We start from the raw sequence: 20810 nt of genomic DNA, 5'->3' as shown, positions 1-20810 counted from the left end.
TGGAAATAACTGATTTAATTTAATTATAAAAACCTTTACTACATCATCATGATGTCAGCGGTCAACTCTCATCGTTGACCAGTCAAAGTGACAGGTGGGGTCCGTCTGTCATTGTCTGTTCACTAATTAACAAATGATTAAGGTTAATTAACATGTTCGTTAAGTTTAATTAGTTAACTAAACAGAATTAGTTAAGTTAATTAATTAATTTTTATATTTATTATTTTCTCTTCTTCTTTTTATTAAACGTTCTCAGGGGCGTGGGCCCTGGCTGTCAATGGGCCAGAGGCCATAGCGGGCAATGGCGCGGGCGTGGGCACGGCCCGAACGGGCGTGGGTGGGGGCATTCGCCAGGTGCCACGGCGAGCAGAGCCTCGAGGAAGGGGGGCGCGGGCACTGGCCCCTGGCGTGGCCAGCCGAGGCTGCGGCGAGGCGCCGTGGCGCGAGTAGTGGGCGTGGGGGTGCTGCCGGGGGCGAGTGGAACGAGGGCGCCGGTGAGGACGGCGATCGCTGGTGGGGCGTGTCGGATTCAGGGCTTCGAAGACCCAAGAGAGGCTTGAACTCTGGGGCGTATGCAAAGAACTCAACCTATCCAGCCTACCAGCCCGTCGCCCCCCATGGCCTAGCTCGATTCGCACAAACTAGGAAGAAGATGAACACAACAGTTTACCCAGGTTTGGGCCACCTTGCGGTGTAAGACCCTACTCCTGCTTTGTGGTGGATTGGCCTCACGAGGGGCTGAGGTTGAACTAGTACAAGGGATGAACAACCTCGCAAGGTCTATGGGTGAGGGAATGAGTCGAGCGGGGTCGGATGCCTTCTATGGTGATGGCTAACCTATATTTATAGTGGACTCGGTCCTCTTCCCTCAAAAAGTAGGCGAGAAGGGATCCCACGGTGGCCAATTTGAAAGGGGACAAGTAGTACATCTTATCCTGACGAAAGGTGGTATTCGCCTGCAAAGCTTCTGGTCGTGACGTAGCGCTGGGCTCGGCAATGACCTCCGTCCTGCCGTCCTTGGGGTCTTGGTCTCGTTGCACCGGAATGGAAACCTTTGCGAAATTCCTCGGGAACCCACGCCTATCTTTGCCTCCTGAGCACAAAAGAGGAAACTGCGTTCTTTGTGCCCGCTGGCGCCCCTCTGCCTTGGTCATCACGGCTTGCGTCATGGTAGTCTCATGAGGCTGGGTACCTGCATAGAAAACTCCGCTCCTCAGGAGGCCGCCTGGGGAGGCCACTCCCTCGGGAGGTCTTGGTGTTGTCCGCCTCCCGAGGCTTGGCCCCTCGCGAGTGTCTTGTCTTGGCGTGTCTTGTAGATGGGTCGTATCAGGCCGTCGATGGAGCCACACCGTGGGTCGCGGGCAGGCAAGTCTGGGTACCCTGGTTCCTAGAACGGGGATAGTAGCCCCCATGCCCATGGCACACTCGGAATTGGCTTCGAGGCGAAGCGCCGCAGGCCCCAATCGCCCGCGGGCCAGGCTGACGCATGGCGCTTGACGGGACATGGGCCCCTTCGCTTCCCAACGCCGCCTCGACAACTGCCCAGGCTGAAAAAAGACTGGCGCCTGCTACTGTGTCATCATTCCTTCCCTTTCGCCTTGCTCCAGATTCCCTTTCTCCCAGTCGAGAACATCTCCAGATCCGGCCACACTCCTCCCTTTTCCTTCAAGATCTTGCGAATGGCGTCCAGGAAAGCGAAGCCGGCCGCACAGGCTCCAAGCTCCTCCGCCTCTCCTGCACCGGCTCTCAGCACATCCTCCATCAACAGGGAGAAGCATCTTGGCGTTGCGCTCCCGCTGACGGTGAGCGACCACAACGAGTGGAATGAGACCATGCTCCTGGACGGCTCTGTCGGGCAAAGGACCTTGGCGGAGATGTTCTATCCCTTCTTCCTCCATAATGTCTTTGCGGGGCTCGTCCCGCCCATCTCCGAGTTCTTCACCGCCGTTCTCGACCACTACTAGGTCCAGGCCCTGCACTTCCAACCCCTCTCCATTCTCCTCTGTCCATCTTTGCCTGCTATTGTGAGGCGTTTGTGGGCGTGAGGCCATCCGTGCCGCTCCTCTAGCACTTCTTCTCCATGCGGCTGCACGATCTAACCCAGAGCTCTGGCTGCGTGTCCTTCATTGTGGTCCATAAGAGCAACGTGCTCATGAGGGCCGAAAAGAAGGTGGAGAACTTCCGGCACCGCCGGGTCTCAACACGCGGCTGGAACTGCCGACCTAGCCGCCGGAGAAGCTCGACAGCTGGGGTCACGAGAGGTTCTCCGACCCCCGGGTGGCGCCTGTCCTGAGGAAGATGACCGCAGACACGGAGGCCATGGTGCTGATGAGGGGCAAGCTCGTGAAGGAGTTCCTGACGCAGCGCCTAGCCCCACTTCAGTTGCACACGCACCCCATGTGGGAGTACCAAGGGCGCAACGGATGATATCAAGCTACGCTCGGAGGGCTTGATGGCGAGGAGCTGGACAAGGCCATGAACACCCTGCTCGAGGGGGAGCCGGGTAACCTCCCGGAGGCCTACACCCCGCTGTACCGCTGTGCAGATAGGGTGGCGCTGGTTGTCGCCACGCCTGTCTTCAACGAGCTGGGGCTCGTGCCATCCGAGCCTCCCAACTCCCCGGTGCCGGTATCCTCCGGCGACAGCACCGGCGAAGAGGGCAAGGGGGACTCGGAGGCGACCGAGGAAGACATGGAGGAGATCTCTCCCCCATCACAAAGCGAGCTTCTCCGTGGCTTCGCTGCCGCGGACGAAGCCGACGAGCCCCCGACCGTGGAACCCCCGCGCTTCACCAGAGTCCTCACGAGGTCAAGGGCCACTTCTCAGGCCCGGCGGAGGTCAGGCCATGCGACCCCGAAGAAGAATGGGGTGACACCCCCTCAAGGCCACGCCTCTGCCTTGTCAAGCGGCGGGGCCGTGCCGAGGCCGGCCAGAGCGCCTCGCTCACTCGCCGGGCGCGACGAAGACCGCGCCCAGGAAGAGCGGAGGAGCCCCAGCCCCGGTCAGGAAGAGGGCGTACATCGTCCCCGATGAGTAAGTGCCTTACCCTTGTTTTTGTTTAACATATATTTCCACGGTGCTCACAGTGCTCCCGCCCCGATGACAAGGGTGGGCGTCGTGGTGAAGAAGAGGAAGAAAGGAGACCGGGCTCTGGAGGTGCCACACCCTGCTACAGCCGCAGCAGCTCAAGCACAGGTGGGCGAGGCCATCCCCCATCTCCTCGCGGCAGAGCAGGCCCCTCAGGACACGGTGGCGCCACCTTAGGAGGGGCCGGTCCCTGCGGGCCAGCAGGCCACGGAGCTGTCTGCGCCCATTGCACCCGGGCAAGGTTCTAGGCCCGCGGCAACCAAAGCAGACCTCGCCAACACCTCCAGAGCCATGGAGCACCTCACTGCGCTCGCTCCGCCTTCTCCTCCAACCCTTGGCCTTGTGAACTGCCGCCCCTTGGTCAGCCCCGGGGCCCTGGATGAGGCCTATGTTGAGCTTGGTCGTCTCCGGGCGGATCTTCAAGATGCCAATAGGTGCTTCGCGAGGGAGCGCCTGGGGCTTATTTCCGGGTGGGCCCAGGCCAACTCCTCATTAATAAGGCCTGGAGCCGGGTTGAAGCCACCAACGGCGAGAGCAGGAAGGAGGCCGCCGACGCCAGGGCATCCCATGACACGACGCAGGCTGCGGCTGCCGCAAAGCGCTACAGGGAGGCGGAGAAGAGCTTGAAGGACCTTTAGCAGGAGCAAGACGCGGCTACATCGCAGCTCCGCCAGCAGGAGGAGGGCCTCCAGGCCCGTGAGGTGAAGCTCGCCGACCGAGACGCCAAGCTGGCCTGGGTGGCCATCGACAAGGCGACGGAGCGCGGCCGCCTGGCCAAAATGAAGGCGGAGGTGGGCGAGGCCCAGGTGTCCCATGCCCGGCATGTCTCCAAAGCAACGACCCAGCTGGAGGTAGGGAGAAGGCCCTCATCACCGCCGAGCAGAAAGCAGCCATAGACCGCGAGACCTTCCTTGCCCTCGAGCTCGGGTTCTGCGAGGCGTTATGTTCCATCAGTGGGGGAGGATACGAAGAGCCGCTGGCAACCTGTGAAGACGACCTTACAGGGCTCCTCCCCAAGCTCGCCAAAGCGCTCAAGGGTGCTGCCCCTGTGGTGGACTCCTTCCTGGAGGTGGAGTGTCGATCGCTTTTCACCGCGGCCTCGACTCGCTTCTTCAGCCACCTCTACCTCCAGGACCCAAGCTTCGACCTCGGTGCTGACCCACTCCGTAGCTCCTGAGGCCCGCGACACTGCCGAGGAAGCCGTGAAGGATCACATAGATGCCCTTCTCAAGAAGTTCCTCTGCATCCCCGACCCTGAGGCTCTAGCTGCGGAGGCTGGGGGTGGCGGTGATGACGGCGGCGGCGACATTGACGATGGGCTTCCAGTGGCCAGGGCGAGCGGTGGCGATGGCCAAGGCGGTGGTGGCACTTCCTCCTGACTTTATTCCTGCAATCATTGACCATGCCTTGTGGAGGCGTAAACCTTCTGCTTGAATTTGTGAAACACTGCGTGTTTTGTAATAACTACTAGAACTCCACGGTTTTCTTTTCGTTCCTGGTTTCCTTCGTGTTTGCCTTAGTTTTCGGCATTGGCAGGGCCCAGCCCCGCGCATACCTCGACCGCCGTTGGGGCGTCCGGATCACCAGGATGAGACCAAGGGGCGAGGGGCTGCGTGACTAGTGAGGCCCCTGAGTCGCGATGCTCAGGGGTCCCCCTTGACTTATGAACAACCCTCATGAAGGAAAAGAGAGCAGTCGTCCAAGCTAATCCGGAGTCCTCCATACCTTTGCTCACCAGCTTTCACCTGGGGGGAACACGAGAACACCAGGTGCATGTACCTGGTAGGGTGGCCTATGCCAAGCATGGACGGAGCACAGCCCCGTGTCCAGCCCCTCGTGCGATCCTCCTGAGGGGAAAGTTGTTTGGTGTTATCCGACGAAGAGCCGAGAGGCTGTCCTGAAGTTGGTGCGGCCATAAAGGCGCCCTTAGTTGTTTATTCACCAGCGTGGAGCATGGTGCTTCCACTTTGGCATGGGCCTAGCCGCTCCTCGACCGTGTCATTCGCCAGCGCAGAGCATGGGGCTTCCACTAGTGCGTCGACATAGTCGCTGCTCGACCGTGTCGTCCGCTAGCACGGAGCATGAGGCTTCCACTGGTGCGTGGGTGGGAGTTCCCTCTGGGGAAGACTCCGCGGCGGGTACAGCCCCATTCGTACATGTGGCTAGCACGGCAGAACTGGAGGAGGTGTATCTGGGCAATTGTGAGCCAGCGGGGGACTCACGAGGCCCTACCTCAAGGCGGGTGGCACCTAATTTTTGCGGCCGGGGCGCGCATAAGACACCTGTGGGGCGATGGGAGGTCCTGCGTCGAATGCCCCTCCGGAGGTTATCGCATGAGAAAGCCGGACACCAAGGGTGCCAATAGGCGATGTGTATGGGGCCGGCCCGCCAGACAGAGCTCATTCGTTGGTTTTATCGACGCTATAGGGACGGACCCGAGCTCAGACGTTGTGCCAAGTCTTCTCATGCAACAATCCCACGGAAAAACAACCGGCGCACGGCTCCCGCTACGGCAAAGCACCAAACCGCAGTTGTACGAACCGGGCACGTGCCCTTACTTTCCCACACTCGATTAGCTCATGCGAGAACAAGGCACCAAGGACCACGGAAGGTGACAGGCATGGGAGCTAGCCTGTGAGACATAGGTCGGTCATTAGGATTTATCAACACTGCAGGGACGAACCCGACCACGGACGCCGTGCCAGTCCTTATTCATGAGGCGGTCGCGTGCGGGTTTGCATGGGGGCGGCGACATCATAGTGACGAAGCACCAGACATGCAGTTGGAATACTTAGGAAATTCATGAAGGTAAGGCCAGTTCTGATACATGCGCAAAATGATATAGCTGCAGGGTCGGGCCCTAGCAGCCTGAGGATGATGCAGCCCGAGGGGCGCCCTCAGTTGAACAAACCAAAAAGTCACCTGGCACCATCGTTGTAGAAGCGTTGGAGTAGCTGAAGACGCGTGTTGTAGAGTTCGCTCCTCACGAATCGGCTAGCTCCTAAGGCCCGGAAGGCTTTGGAGGCCCCGAGAGCTCGCGAGGGTCCAACGCCTCCTCCGTCAGGACCGCCTGGAGCCTTGCCTTGTGGGACGCCAAGGCTCACTGTATGAAGCGCTAGTACAAGGCATCCATGTTTAGCAGGCCGAACGGCATGCAGACGTGGCTGCAGGGGTAGCCCCCAGTCCGGCCGACACGGGACGGTGAGAAGAGGCCCTGCGAAGCAGCCCTATTAAGGCCTGGGATGTTGACGCAGACGCGCAGCTCGCCGCCCATATCAGGGGCCACGGCTGCATCCGGTGGTGTGGGGCGACGCTCGCCACGCATGGCTCGCGCCTCCTGAAGCTCCTCGATTGCCTTGGTGATGAACTGATGAGCGCCTGGTGCCTCGCGCCTTGCGCCTTGCTCATGGAGGTGCACGTCGAAGAGCGCCCCCACGGGGTGCCCGAACGCCTCTCTTGTCACGCCGGTCAGGTCAGAGGCCCTCCAGATGAGAGCTCCCAAGCCCGTCCTGAGGGGGGTGCCAGGCGTGCCTTCCAATGTGAGAGTGGACGGTGCCCTAGCAGTGGGAGCGGGGCCCGAGGCACAGTCCGCAAGCGCCTCAGCCTCCTGACGGACCTTGAGGAGGAGCTGCTTCTTCTTGTTAGGACGGCCTCATGAGGCAAGATGGCGCCCTCATCGTCAGAGTTCTCGACCGCTGCAGCCTAGTAGGCGCGCTCGAGGGAGCGCGCCACATCCTTTTCATCGCAAGCGACCATGATGATACCGCCACTTCCTGGCATCTTGAGGACATTGTAGCTGTGGTGAGTTGCTGCCATGAACTTGGCGAGGGCCGGATACCCGAGGATGGCATTGTACAGGAGGCCGATGTGAGCGATGTCAAAGTCGATGAGCTCGGTGTGGTAGTTGTCGCACTTGCCGAAGGTGACAGGGAGGCAGATCTGGCCTATGGGAATGGTGGAGCCATCGATCACTCCTGAGAAAGGCTTGGTAGGCAGCAGCTAATTGTATGGCACTTGCAGTGTCTCAAACGTCTCGACGGAAAGAACGTTGAGCCCTGCTCCGCCATCGATGAGGGTTTTGGTGACGAGGACGTTGCTGATGGTCGGCGTGCAGAGCATCAGGAGCGCGCTAGTGGTGGCTGAGCACTTGAGCTAGTCCATGTAGTCTAAGGTGATGGCGTGCTTGGACCACCTGAGGGGATGCGACGCCTCAAGCTTGGGAAGGGCCGCGTTCACCTCACGAGCGAACTGCTTGAAGATGCGATGAGAGACAGGAGCCTGAGCACCACCCAGGATGCAGGCGTTTGCACGAGGCTCTTGGAAGCCCCCAACCCCATCATCTTGGTGGTTGTCGTCATTTCTCCTTGGCGGTGGCGGCAGCGGAGGCAGGCCGGCATTGCCCTAAGGACGGTCCTCTCGAGGCTGGTCTCGCCTAGGGCCATCACGAGGCTGGCCCTGCCAGCGGTCCTCATGGGGATGATCGCGCCAGTCCTGGCAGGGGTCGCGGTTGTCCCAGCGGCCTCCACCGCGGCCTCCTCCACGGCCGTAGCCGCTGTCGCTGTGCTCGGGGCGGCTGCCAAGGTGCCCATCCCGGATTGCCCTACGCTCCTAGCAGTTGTTGGTGTTGTGGCTGTGGATGTTGGGGAAAACATAGAACGCTCGGTTGCCCCTGGGAGGCTCATCGTGCTCACGGCCGCACTTCATCTCGGGCTCCGCGGCCAGCACGGCAGGGCCCTTGCGCTTCACTTCCTTAGCCTTGGCCTTCTTGTCTTCAAGATCGACCTCCGGAAGCTCCAGGAGGAAGAGGCAACCTTCCTCTGCCCTCGTGCACCTGGTTGCCATGTGAAACATCTCCAGTGCCGAACACAAGTCCTCATGTATGGCGAGCTCCTCCTTCATCTTGACATCCCGGATGCCATCAGAGAACGCCGAGATGATGGCCTCGTCTGACAGCTTTGGGATCTTGAGGCGAACGTTTGTGAAGTGATGTATGTACTTGTGCAAGGTCTTGCCCAGCTGCTGCTTTATGCGCCGCAGGTCGCCTGTTGCAGGAGCGTGGTAGCGAGTGCCCTGGAAGTTAGCAATGAAGTGCTCGCGTAGCTCGTCCGAGGAGGAAATCGACCCAGCGGGAGGTTCTGCAGCCAAGAACATGCGCCATCCTTGAGGGCCATGGGGAACCAGTTCGCCATGACCTTGTGGTTGCCGTACGCCACCAAGATGCTTAGCTCGTAGAGCTGGAGAAATTCCGTAGGGTCAGGAGGGACGTCGTAGCATGGAGGCAGATCTGGCTTGAACTTGTCGGGCCAGACGACGCGGCACAGCTCCGGGGTGAAAGCATGGCAGCCTACTGCACTCACACGGGCCGGTCGCATGGGTGGAGCTTGATCTTGGCGCCCACGCACCATCGCCTCTGGTTGCATGCGGTCTTGACGCGGCGATGCTAGAAGCGCGCACTCTTCTCCTTGGGGCCGCTGCACCACCTGGCAGCTTGCTTCATCGCGCACCACGCCCAGCGCGGTGGGTCACATTGGGGAGCCTCACGCCTAGGCTCGGGATCCACGCCGTGTAGAGGAGGAGGAGGGGGCGCGCTGTGAGACACATCGCCCGCCAGGGACGGCGAGGGACAGAGTGAACGGGATGGTGCAGGGGCCTCACCGACGGTGTTGATGAGCTCGATGATGCAAGCGAGCCAGTAGTTGGCCTGACGGTAGCACGGAAGCTTGCGCGCCATGAGCAGCGTAGCCTACGTGTTCCCCGGCCCGTGACGAGCATGAGAACATGACGCCGTGGCTAGAGTGGGTGATGGAGTGGCGGTACGGCCGTCGCGTCGCACGGATGGTGGCAGTGATGAATCCTGCTGTTCACAAGTAGCAGGGTCAGTGGCGGCGTTAGCCACCGGGGAGGCAGAGCGGCTAGGTGCGCCGTGGGCCGTCTGAGCGACACGAGCGGCCCAGCGCTCGGCACGGACACGGCGAGCGTCGACCATAGGAGCGACAGAACGACGGCGGAACGAACGGTGGAGGAGAGGCTTCGACACGCCCCTACCTGGCGCGCCAAATGTCGGATTCAGGGCTCCGCAGACCCAAGAGAGGTTCAAACTCGGGGGCGTATGCGAAGAACTCAACCCATCCAGCCTACCAGCCCGTCGCCTCACAGCCTAGTTTGATTTGCACAAACTAAGAAGAAGATGAACACAACAGTTTACCCAGGTTTGGGCCACCTTGCAGTGTAAGACCCTAATCCTGCTTTGTGGTGGATTGGCCTCACGAGGGGCTCGGGACGAACTAGTACATGGGATAAACAACCTCGCGAGGTCTATGGGTGAGGGAATGATTCTACTGGGGTTGGATGCCTTCTATGGTGGTGGCTAACCTATATTTATAGTGGCCTCGGTCCTCTTCCCCTGAAACATAGGCAGGAAGGGATCCCACAGTGGCCAATTTGAAAGGGGACAAGTAGTACATCTTTTCTTGACGAAAGGTGGTCTTCGCCTGCAAAGCTTCTGGTCGTGACGCTGCGGTGGGCTCGGTGATGACCTTCGTCCTGGCGGTCTTGGTCTCGTTGCACCGGAATGGAAACCTTTGCCAGATTCCTCGGGAACCCACGCCAGTCTTTGCCTCCTTAGCACCAACGATGAAACTTCCTTCTCTGCGCCCACTGGCACCCGCCTGCCTTGGTCGTCATGGCTTGCATCATGGTAGCCTCATGAGGCTGGGTACCTGCATAGAAATCTCCGCTCCTCGGGAGGCCGCCTGGGGAGACCACTCCCTCGGGAGGTCTTGGTGTCGTCCGCCTCGCGAGGGTCTTGTCTTGGCGGTCTTGTAGATGGGTCGTATGAGGCTGTCGATGGAGCCACGCCATGGGCCACAGGCAGGCAAGTGTGGGTATCTTGGTTCCCAGAACGCCGACAGGGTGAGCAGGCGAGCATGGCATGGGCGAGTTCGCGTGGGGAGGCTTGCGGGGCATGGTCGGCACGGGCCAGGGGGTGACGGAGCGGGGCGCTGACGGCTGCGACGATTAGTACACGAGACCACAGCGGCGGCGCTGCAGGCTGGCGAGCCAGGGCCGGAGCATGCAGCTGATACGTCTCCAACATATCTATAATTTTTTATTGCTCCATGCCATTATAATATCTGTTTTGCATGTTTTCTATGCATTAATATGCTATTTTATATTATTTTTGGGACTAACTTATTAACCTAAAGCCCACTGCCAGTTTCTGATTTTTCCTTTTTTTGAGTTTTACAGAAAAGGAATATCAAATGGAGTCCAAACAGAATAAAACTTTCACGATGATTTTTCTTGGACTAGAAGACACCAAGCAGACTTGGAGAAGGGGGCAGAAGTGTCCCAAGGGCTCCACAAGCCCTCAGGGCGCACCCAAGGGGGGTGTGCCTCCCTGGTTTGTGGGCCCCATGGGACTCCTCCAACCCTAATTCCTTCGCTATAAATTCCCAAATATTCCCAAACCACCAGAAGCGTCCAACGAAATACTTTTCCGCCGCCGCAAGCTTCTGTTTCCGCAAGATCCCATCTTGGGGCCTTTTTCGGCATCCTACCAGAGAGGGATTCGATCACGGAGGGCATCTACATCAACTCTATTGCCCTTCTGATGAAGCGTGAGTAGTGTTCCATAGCTAGTAGCTTGATGGCTTCTTCTCTCCCTTTGATCTTCAATACAATGTTCTCCTTGATGTTCTTGGAGTTCTACCAATGTAATATTCTTTTGCGGTGTGTTTGTCGAGATCCGATGAATTGTGGATTTATGATAAGATTATCTATGAATATGATTTCAGTCTTTTCTGAATTCTTATATGCAAGATTTGATATCTTTGCATTTCTCTTCGAATTATCGGTTTGGTTTGGCCAACTAGATTGGTATTTATTGCAATGGGAGAGGTGCTTAGTTTTGGGTTCAATCTTGCGGTGTCCTCACCCAGTGACAAAGTAGGGGTAGTGCGGCACATATTGTATTGTTGCCATCAAGGGTAAAAAGATGGGGTTTTCATCTAATTGCTTGAGTTTATCCCTACATCATGTCATCTTACTTAAGGCGTTACTCCGTTCTTATGAACTTAATACTATCGATGCATGCTGGATAGCGGTCGATGTGTGGAGCAATAGTAGTAGATGCATGCAGGAGTCGGTCTACTTGACACGGACATGACGCCTATATTCATAATCATTGCCTTGGATATCGTCATAACTTTGCGCTTTTTTATCAATTGCTCGACAGTAATTTGTTCACCCACCGTGTTATTTTCTTTCAAGAGGGAAGCCTCTAGTCAGAGCTATGACCCCGGGTCTATTTTCCATTATATATTTTCAGATCTATAAACCAAAAAAATCCAAAAATACCTTGCTGCAATTTATTTACTTTTATTTTGTTTGATGTTTTAGTAATCTTTTACATCTATCTCTATCAGATCTCATCCTTGCAAGTGATCGTGAAGGGATTGACAACCCCTTTATCGCGTTGGGTGCAAGTGTTTGATTGTTTGTGCAGGTGCATAGATTGGAGACTTGCGTGTACCTCCTACTGGATTGATACCTCGGTTCTCAAACTAAGGGAAATACGTATCTCTACTTTGCTGCATCACCCTTTCCTCTTCAAGGGAAAAAACAACGCAAGCTCAAGAAGTAGCAGGAAGAATTTCTGGCGCCATTGCCGGGGAGGTTCTACATCAAGCCTACCAAGTACCCACCATAAACTCTCATCTCTTGCATTACATTATTTGCCATTTTCCTCTCGTTTTCCTCTCCCCCACTTCTAAAACGTTTTCAGAAAAACACAAAAAGATTTGCCTTTTTATTCGCCCTTCTTTCGTCCGATCTTTTGGCTGCTTGAAATCATCATCATGACTGACTTTGGTATGGCAGAAAGAGATGATTGCCTAACTCCTAAAATTGGACGGACAAGCAATCTGGATGCTAAAACTTTTATTTTGGGACAAGGAAGTTTGTGGGAAAAGAACATATACAAGAATTTTTCAATTGTGTAGGCAATCTGCCTCTCGGTGATACTCCCATACTGAAAAGAAATAAAACCTATGCGGAAGCTATTTCAGCACTAGCTCTCAAATTGGAAATTAGATATATCCGTACTCATCCTACCTTGCAAAGATTGTTTTATGAGCTTCCCGTTATAAAGGATCCTAAGGCTAAAATGATAGATATCCAAGTTCTTAAGAATGAATTTGTTCATATAGTACGGGAAGCTAGGGACATTTTTGATCATTATGGTATGAGCCATGAAAAACCTGTAATAGATGAGATCCTTTAAAATAGTGACTATACATTTAGACATTTCTTTGGAAATAATAAATTTTTTGATGAAAACCTTAAAAAGAAAATCCCCATTTTAGATATGATCCAATAAGTTTTCAATGATGTTAATCAACAATATTCTTGGATCGTAGCCAGAAATCAAAGGGGATACGTAGATGGGCAGCTTAATGACGCCAAAATTTCTATGGATAATGTGTTCCAAGTTATCTTTACAAAACCTTTCCGATGAGAACACATCTATGGAAAAGAGTACCAAAGATGACAATACCTAGATCTATGTTTTATGCCTAGCTAGGGGCGTTAAACAATAGCACTTGTTGGGAGGCAACCCATTTTCATTTTTATGTTTTTGTTTTTGGTTCTATTTTTCAATAAATACACATGATTACCTTTGTAATAATTGTGTTTTGGTGTTTTAGTTAGTGTTTGAGCCAGCAAGACCTTTGGGATGGTCTACGGTGATAGTTGATTTGATCCTGCTGAAAAATAGAAACTTTTGCGCCCAGTAAAACAATTTATAAAAATCACAGAAGCCTGATTTTGATCTGAATGTTTTACACAAGATTGATATACAAATTTCCCAGATTGTCCTAATTTTTCAGAATTTTTGGAGTTACAGAAGTATACGAAGTTTTCAGATTTCTACAGACTGGTCTGTTTTTGACACATTCTGTTTTCTATGTGTTGTTTGCTTATTTTGATGAATCTATGGGTAGTATTGGGGGTATGAACCATGGAAAGTTGGAATATAGTAGATATTACACCAATATAAATAAAGAATGAGTTCACAACAGTACCAAAAAGTGGTGATTTATTTTCTTATACTAACGCATCTCATGAGTGTTTTTTGTTGAGTTTTGTGTTGTGAAGTTTTCAAGTTTTGGGTAAACATTTGATGGACAACGGAATAAGGAGTGGCAAGAGCCTAAGATTGGGGATGCCCATGGCATCCCAAGGTAATATTCAAGGACAACCAATCATCTAAGCTTGGAGATGCCCCAGATGGCATCCCCTCTTTCATCTTCATCTATCGGTAAATTTAATTAAGGCTATATTTTTATTCACCACATGATATGTGTTTTGCTTGGAGCGTCTTGTATGATATGAGTCTTTGATTTTTTATTTTGCCAGAATCATCCTTGCTGTACACACCTTTTGAGAGGGACATGCTTGAATCGTGAATTTATTAGAATACTCTATGTGCTTCACTTATATTTCTTGAGCTCGGCAATTTGCTCTAGTGCGTCACTTATATATTTTTAGAGCACGGTGGTGGCTTGATTTTATAGAAATTGTTGAACTCTCATGCTTCACTTATATTATTTTGAGAGTCTCTAAACAGCATGGTAATTTGCTTAGGTTATGAATTTAGTCCTAATATGATTGGCATCCAAGAGGGATATAATAAAAACTTTCATATAAAGAGCGTTGAATACTATGAGAAGTTTGATTCCTTATGATTGTTTTGAGATATAAAGATGGTGATATTAGAGTCGTGCTAGTGAGTAATTGTGGATTGGTAGAAATACTTATGTTAAAGTTTGTGAGTCCCGTAGCATGCACGTATGGTGAACCGTTATGTGATGAAGTCGGAGCATGATTTATTTTTTGATTGTCTTCCTTATGAGTGGCGGTCAGGGTCAAGCGATGGTCTTTTCTTACCAATCTGTCCCCCTAAGAGCATGCATGTAGTACTTTGCTTCAATAGCTAATAAATTTTTGCAACAAGTATATGAGTTCTTTATGACTAATGTTGAGTCGATGGATTATACGCACTCTCACCCTTCCACCTTTGCTAGCCTCTCTAGTACCGCGCAACTTTTGCCAGTGCATTAAACCCACCATATAACTTCCTCAAAATGGCAACCATACCTACCTATTATGGCATTTCCATATCCATGTCGAGATATATTGCCATGCAACTTCCACTGTTCCATTTTATTATGACACATACCATCATTGTCATACTGCTTTGCATGATATGTAGTTGGCATAGTATTTGTGGGAAGGCCACCGTTCATATTTTTTTTATACATGTCACTCTTGATCATTGCACATCCCTGGTACACCGCTGGAGGCATTCATGTAGAGTCATATCTTGTTCTAGTATCGAGTTGTAATTCTTGAGTTGTAAGTAAAGAAAAGTGTGATGATCATCATTATTAGAGCATTGTCCCATGTGAGGAAAGGATGATGGAAGCTATGCTTCCCTAACAAGTTGGGATGAGTCTCCAGACTTTATAAAAAGTAAAAGAGGCCAAAGAAGCCCAAAAAAATAAAAATAAAAGGCCAAAGAAGCCCAAACAAAAAAGTGAGAGAAAAATATAGAAGGGACAATGTTACTATCCTTTTTCCACACTTGCGCTTCAAAGTAGCACCATGATCTTCATGATAGAGTGTCTCCTATTTTGTCACTTTCATATGCTAATGGGAATTTTTCATTATAAGAACTTGTCTTGTATATTCCAAATGATGGGCTTCCTCAAATTGCACTAGGTCTTCGTGAGCAAACAATTTGGATGCACACCCACTTAGTTTCTTTTTGAGCTTTCATAAACTTATAACTCTAGTGCATCCGTTGCATGGCAATCCCTACTCACTCACATTGATATCTATTGATGGGCATCTCCATAGCCCGTTAATACGCCTAGTTGATGTGAGACTATCTCCATCTTTTTGTCTTCTCCACAACCATCATATTCTATACCACCTATAATGCTATATCCATGGCTCACGCTCATGTATTGCGTGAAAGTTGAAAAAGTTTGAGAACATAAAAAGTATGAAACAATTGCTTGGCTTGTCATCGGGGTTGTGCATGATAAAATACTTTGTGTGATGAAGATGGAGCATAACTAGACTATATGATTTTGTAGTCATAACTTTCTTTGGCCATGTTATTTTGAGAAGACATGATTGCTTTATTAGTATGCTTGAAGTATTATTGTTTTTATGTTAATATTAAACTTTTGTTTTGAATCTTACGGATCTGAATATTCATGCCACAATAAAGAAAATTACATGGATAAATATGTTAGGTAGCATTCCACATCAAAAATTATGTTTTTATCATTTACCAACTCTAGGATGAGTATGAATTAAGCTTGGGGATGCTTGATACGTCTCCAACGTATCTATAGTTTTTGATTGTTCCATGCTATTATATTATCTGTTTTGGATGTTTTATATGCATTGATATTCTATTTTATATTATTTTTGGGACTAACTTACTAACCTAGAGCCTAGTGCCAGTTTCTGTTTTTTCCTTGTTTTTGAGTTTTACAGAAAAGGAATATCAATCGGAGTCCAAATGGAATAATACTTTCACGATAATTTTTCTTGGACCAGAAGACACCCAGCAGACTTGGAGAGGGGCCAGAAGAGTCTCGAGGGCTCCACAAGCCCTCAGGGCGCGCCCTAGGGGGACACGCCTCCCTGGTCGGTGGGCCCCATGGGACTCCTCCAACCCTAATTCTTTCGCTATAAATTCCCAAATATTCCCAAACCACCAGAAGCGTCCACACAAATACTTTTCCGCCGCTGCAAGCCTTTGTTTCCGCGAGATCCCATCTTGGGACCTTTTCTGGCATCCTGCCGGAGGGGGATTCGATCACGGAGGGCATCTACATCAACTCTATTGTCCTTCTGATGAAGCGTCAGTAGTTTACCACAGACCTACCGGTCCATAGCTAGTAGCTAGATGGCTTCTTCTCTCTCTTTAAATACAATGTTCTCCTCGATGTTCTTGGAGTTCTATCCGGTGTAATATCCTTTTGCAGTGTGTTTGTCGAGATCTGATGAATTGTGGATTTATGATCAGATTATCTATTAATATTATTTGAGTCCTTTATCAATTCTTATATGCATGATTTGATCTCTTTGTATTTCTCTTCGAATTATCGGTTTGGTTTGGCCAACTAGATTGGTATTTCTTTCAATGGGAGAGGTGCTTAGTTTTCGGTTCAATCTTGCGGTGTCCTCACCCAGTGACAAAGTAGGGGTAGTGAGGCATGTATTGTATTGTTGCCATCAAGGGTAAAAATATGGGGTTTTCATCATATTGCTTGAGTTTTTCCCTCTAAATCATTTCATCTTAATTAAGGCGTTACTCTGTTCCTACGAACTCAATACTCTAGATGCATGTTGGATAGCGGACGATGTGTGGCGTAATAGTAGTAGATGCAGGCATGAGCCGGTCTGCTTGACACCGACGTGATCCCTATATTCATAATCATTGCCTTGGACATTGTCATAACTTTGCGTTTTTCTATCAATTTCTCGACCATAATTTGTTCACCCACCGTGTTATTTTCTTTCAAGAGAGAAGCCTCTAGTGAAACCTATGGCCCCCGGGTCTATTTTCCGTCATATATTTTCCAATCTATAAACCAAAAAACCCAAAAATACCTTGTTGCAATTTATTTACTTTTATTTTGTTTTACGTTTTAGTAATCTTTTATATCTATCTCTATCAGATCTCATCCTTGCAAGTGACCGTGAAGGTATTGACAACCCTTTTATTGCATTGGGTGAAAGTGTTGATTGTTTGTGCACATGCATATATTGGACACTTGTGTGTACCTCCTACTGCATTGATACCTTGGTTCTCAAACTGAGGGAAATACTTATCTCTACTTTGCTGCATCACCCTTTCTTCTTCAAGGTAAAAACCAACGCAAGCTCAAGAAGTAGCAGCGACTGCCTACAAGCGAGGCGGCGGTAGCAGAGGGCGGGGCCGGCGAGGCCAGGCGGGCGCGATGGGCAGCAGCAGCGCTGCGGTGCGCGGCGCAGGGCACAGCGAGCTGCGGGTGAGGAGGGCGTGGAGCGCAGCGGCTGCAACGGGGCTGGGGGGCAGCCGGACCTCAGTGCGGGAGCGAAGTAAGAGGAAGGCCGCGGGCGGAGCGGGGCGAAGCGCTCGCGGGCATGCGGGAACCGCGATGGGGCGTAGCCACGTAGAGGCGGGCGCAGCGTCGGGACGGTGTCGAGCGCTGCGTTCGGAGGGGGTGGAACACTGGTACAGCGAGGTGCTATACAAACGGTTTTTAACCCCTTTCCGCTACGGTGTTCTGAACCGTCACCTAGTGAGTGACTATGATAGGGGGTCCTTCCCACACAACCTAGAAACCGTTGGGATATGCCCTCCTAGCACACACGCTCGACAAAATGAGGTCGTGTGCAACCGACGAGTGATCAAATATGGTTATACATACAGTAGTGCTAAAAAATACAATTATACAGGTGAAATCCTTTCCGGTCGTATGTACATCCCACACAGTCCGTCCCCGCTAAACGTTTCCGTTCATATGTACATTCCACAAAGTCAATCCAAGGAATACGTTTCCGTTAGTATGTACATCCCACACAGTTAATCCAAGAAGTATGTTTCCGTTCATATATACATCCCACACAGTCACTCCAAGGAAAACGTTTTCGTTCGCAGGTACATCACACACAACTTTCCCCATTGAATTGTTTGTGGTAGCATTGCCATTGCACATTATATTAACAATTCATCGTTTGCATTACTGAATGCATCACACACGGTGCGTAGAAGAAACTGTGTGGCAAAGGTTGTCCATCACACACAGTTTTTATGTGGTAAACATTTGCACAAGGTGGCCTGACGCAAACAGTTTTCAAGAGGATGTCGTGTGTGATTGTTTATTGATCCAACACGGTTTATTCATAGAAACTGTGTGCGTTGGCTGAGGTCATTGCCCACGGTGTTTTCTCAATAATCGTTTGCAGTAGAAGAACCCAATTAGCAGGATAATTGCCCTATTATTAATAATCCATTTGTTAATCTAATTGACATGTCGTATTAAGCACACAATATATTTCATTTCCATATTAAGGAAGCAGGATTTCATAACTCAAATACATCAGAGTAAAACATCATATAGCTCAGCACTCAGCTACCCCAATACAGAACTGCACCAGCACCAAGTTTCACATGCAACATCTAGAACATTTCGAAATTAGCATCATAGACGGTACATAGATAGATGCATCTCATCTGGAAAACTGTTGAAGCAGAAGGCGAATATTGAGTCTTCATTGATGTTGAAGGTCTTTGCAACTTTAGGCCAGTGCCTGTGGATGATTGACCGTCCATCCTTCGTCCTCTTCAGGAACACTTCAATATTGAACCGTGGGTGTTGTATGAAAACCTTCCTCGCCTCGTGACCATGGAGGTGGTTTGAGAGGTAATCATCAGTGAACTTCTTTGGAAAGGCCTGAAAACAAGGTTGTGCATAAATATCTTCTCTATATTGGAAATGGGGCAAAGGAATAAACAAAGGCAAGGTATAATAATTAGCACCATCTTGTAGTGAACTAATGTCTTCTTCATTGTGCAGACAAAGATCTTGTTGTTTTTTGTCTCTAATTTCTTTATCCTAACAATCTTTCTGAGTTTCTTGACTTGACTGATATTCATGGACAACTCATTTCCCCATATGCAAAAAGGGTCGAACAGTGGGTCGAAACCTCTGACAGTAGGACCTACATGTGCAAGACCAAATTGTTAAAAACCTAAATATTAGAATGGTTCCTGCAATTGCACAATAATGTGCTATTAGACAAAGGACCATGCATGTGCTAACCTCGATTGTAAACCTCAGTGCTTCCCATTGTTTCCCTACAACACATATAAGGTAGTTAGTCATAAGGTTAAGTGAGGGTTCGCATGCTATCAGTAAAATATGTCGATGAAAAATAAGCACATTGCAGAATCATCAGATTAATTCAAGCCACATGGAAAACCCATTTATCCAAACCAAGCATGATTAAGAACTAGGAAATATAGCAGTTGTATATGTTTCTCATGTATTAAGTGCAACCAAATTTGATTTATTCCTCACATGCACAACAATACAAAATTCTACCCACGACAATTGGACATCGCATTGCAAAATTGAACCAAGCAGTTAACTAAACACCACAACAAATGAACCAAACATTAACTGAGCACCACATTGCACAATATAACATACTCCTAATAGAAGATCAGACAATTAACCAAATCAAGCATGCTTAACAACTTGGAAATATAGCAATTGTATTTATTTCTCATGTATTTAGTACAGCCAAATTCAATTTATTTCTCACATAGTATACAATAACAGAATAAACCCAAAACAATTGAACATCGCATTGTAGAATTGAATCAAACAGTTAACTAAACACCACCATAAATGAACCAAACATTAACTGAGCACCACATTGCACAATATAACATACTCCTAATAGATGATCAAACAGTTAACCAAACCAAGAATGCTTAACAACTTGGAAATATAGCAATTGTATTTGTTTCTCATGTATTTAGTACAGCCAAATTCGATTAATTTCTCAAATGGTATACAATAACAGAATGCACCCACAACAATTGAACATCGCATTGCAGAATTGAACCAAACAGTTAACTAAACACCACAACAAATGAACCAAACGTTAACTAAGCACCACATTGCACAATGTATAACATACTAGAAGATCAGACAGTTAACCAAACCAAGCATGCTTGACAACTTGGAAATATAGCGATTGTATTCATTTCTCATGTATTTTGTAAAGATATATTTGATTTATTTCTCACATGGAAGACAATACAAAATTGCAGCCTGAAGAATTGAACATCACATTTGCATAATTGAACCAACCAGTTAACTGAAGATGACAACTAATTAACCACACAGCTAATAAGTGAGCACCACATTGCACGACATATAGAACATATACACTAGAGCAACAGATTGCATGGTAAAATTAGATAGCACAATTCACTAGAATTTGTTATGGAAAGGTAGGAGCAGCACACGCAATGGGTAATCCGAGCATGCTTAGCTAGCATAGCTAGCAAACTGAACATGGGTCGTTATAGTGAGCTAATAAGACAAGCTACTCCTCATCGTCGGAGATATCGATGATGATTGGCTCCTTGGACATGGAAGAGGGCGAGGCCTCCACATCGTGGGTGCCCTCATCGCAGTGGTGAGTTGCCTGAGCCGCGCCGGGCACCAACCTACTGGCTCTCGAGTTGAGGTAAGCATGTGCACATTGAGAAAACACCTCGTAGTCTTTGTCGAAGGCACCGAGGGTGGGCTCGAGAAAACGCCACGAACTGTCTTTTAAAGCAGCTAGCCGCATCGCGGCGTTGACGGTGGCCTCGACAGCGAGGTTCTCCTCCAAGATCTGGGGGTCGGCACGAATGGCAGCCATCGCGACCTGATCCCTGCGTGCGGCCGCGATTTGCTTCTCCGCTGCCAAATGCTCCTTGAGCTCTAGCCTATACTGTGCGCACCATGGCTTAGGGTGGAACTTATTTGGTGGAGGGGTCGGTGATTTGGGTGGAAGGTGTCATGCCGGCGGTCGTGGCATGTGGGATGTGGAAGGAGGAGGAGGATAGGGGTCGGGTGTAGATTACCTGCCTG

The sequence above is a fragment of the Aegilops tauschii genome, chromosome 4 (assembly GCF_002575655.3).
Source record: "Aegilops tauschii subsp. strangulata cultivar AL8/78 chromosome 4, Aet v6.0, whole genome shotgun sequence".
Classification (NCBI taxonomy): Eukaryota; Viridiplantae; Streptophyta; class Magnoliopsida; order Poales; family Poaceae; genus Aegilops; species Aegilops tauschii.
Note: the sequence above shows the minus strand (reverse complement) of the source record.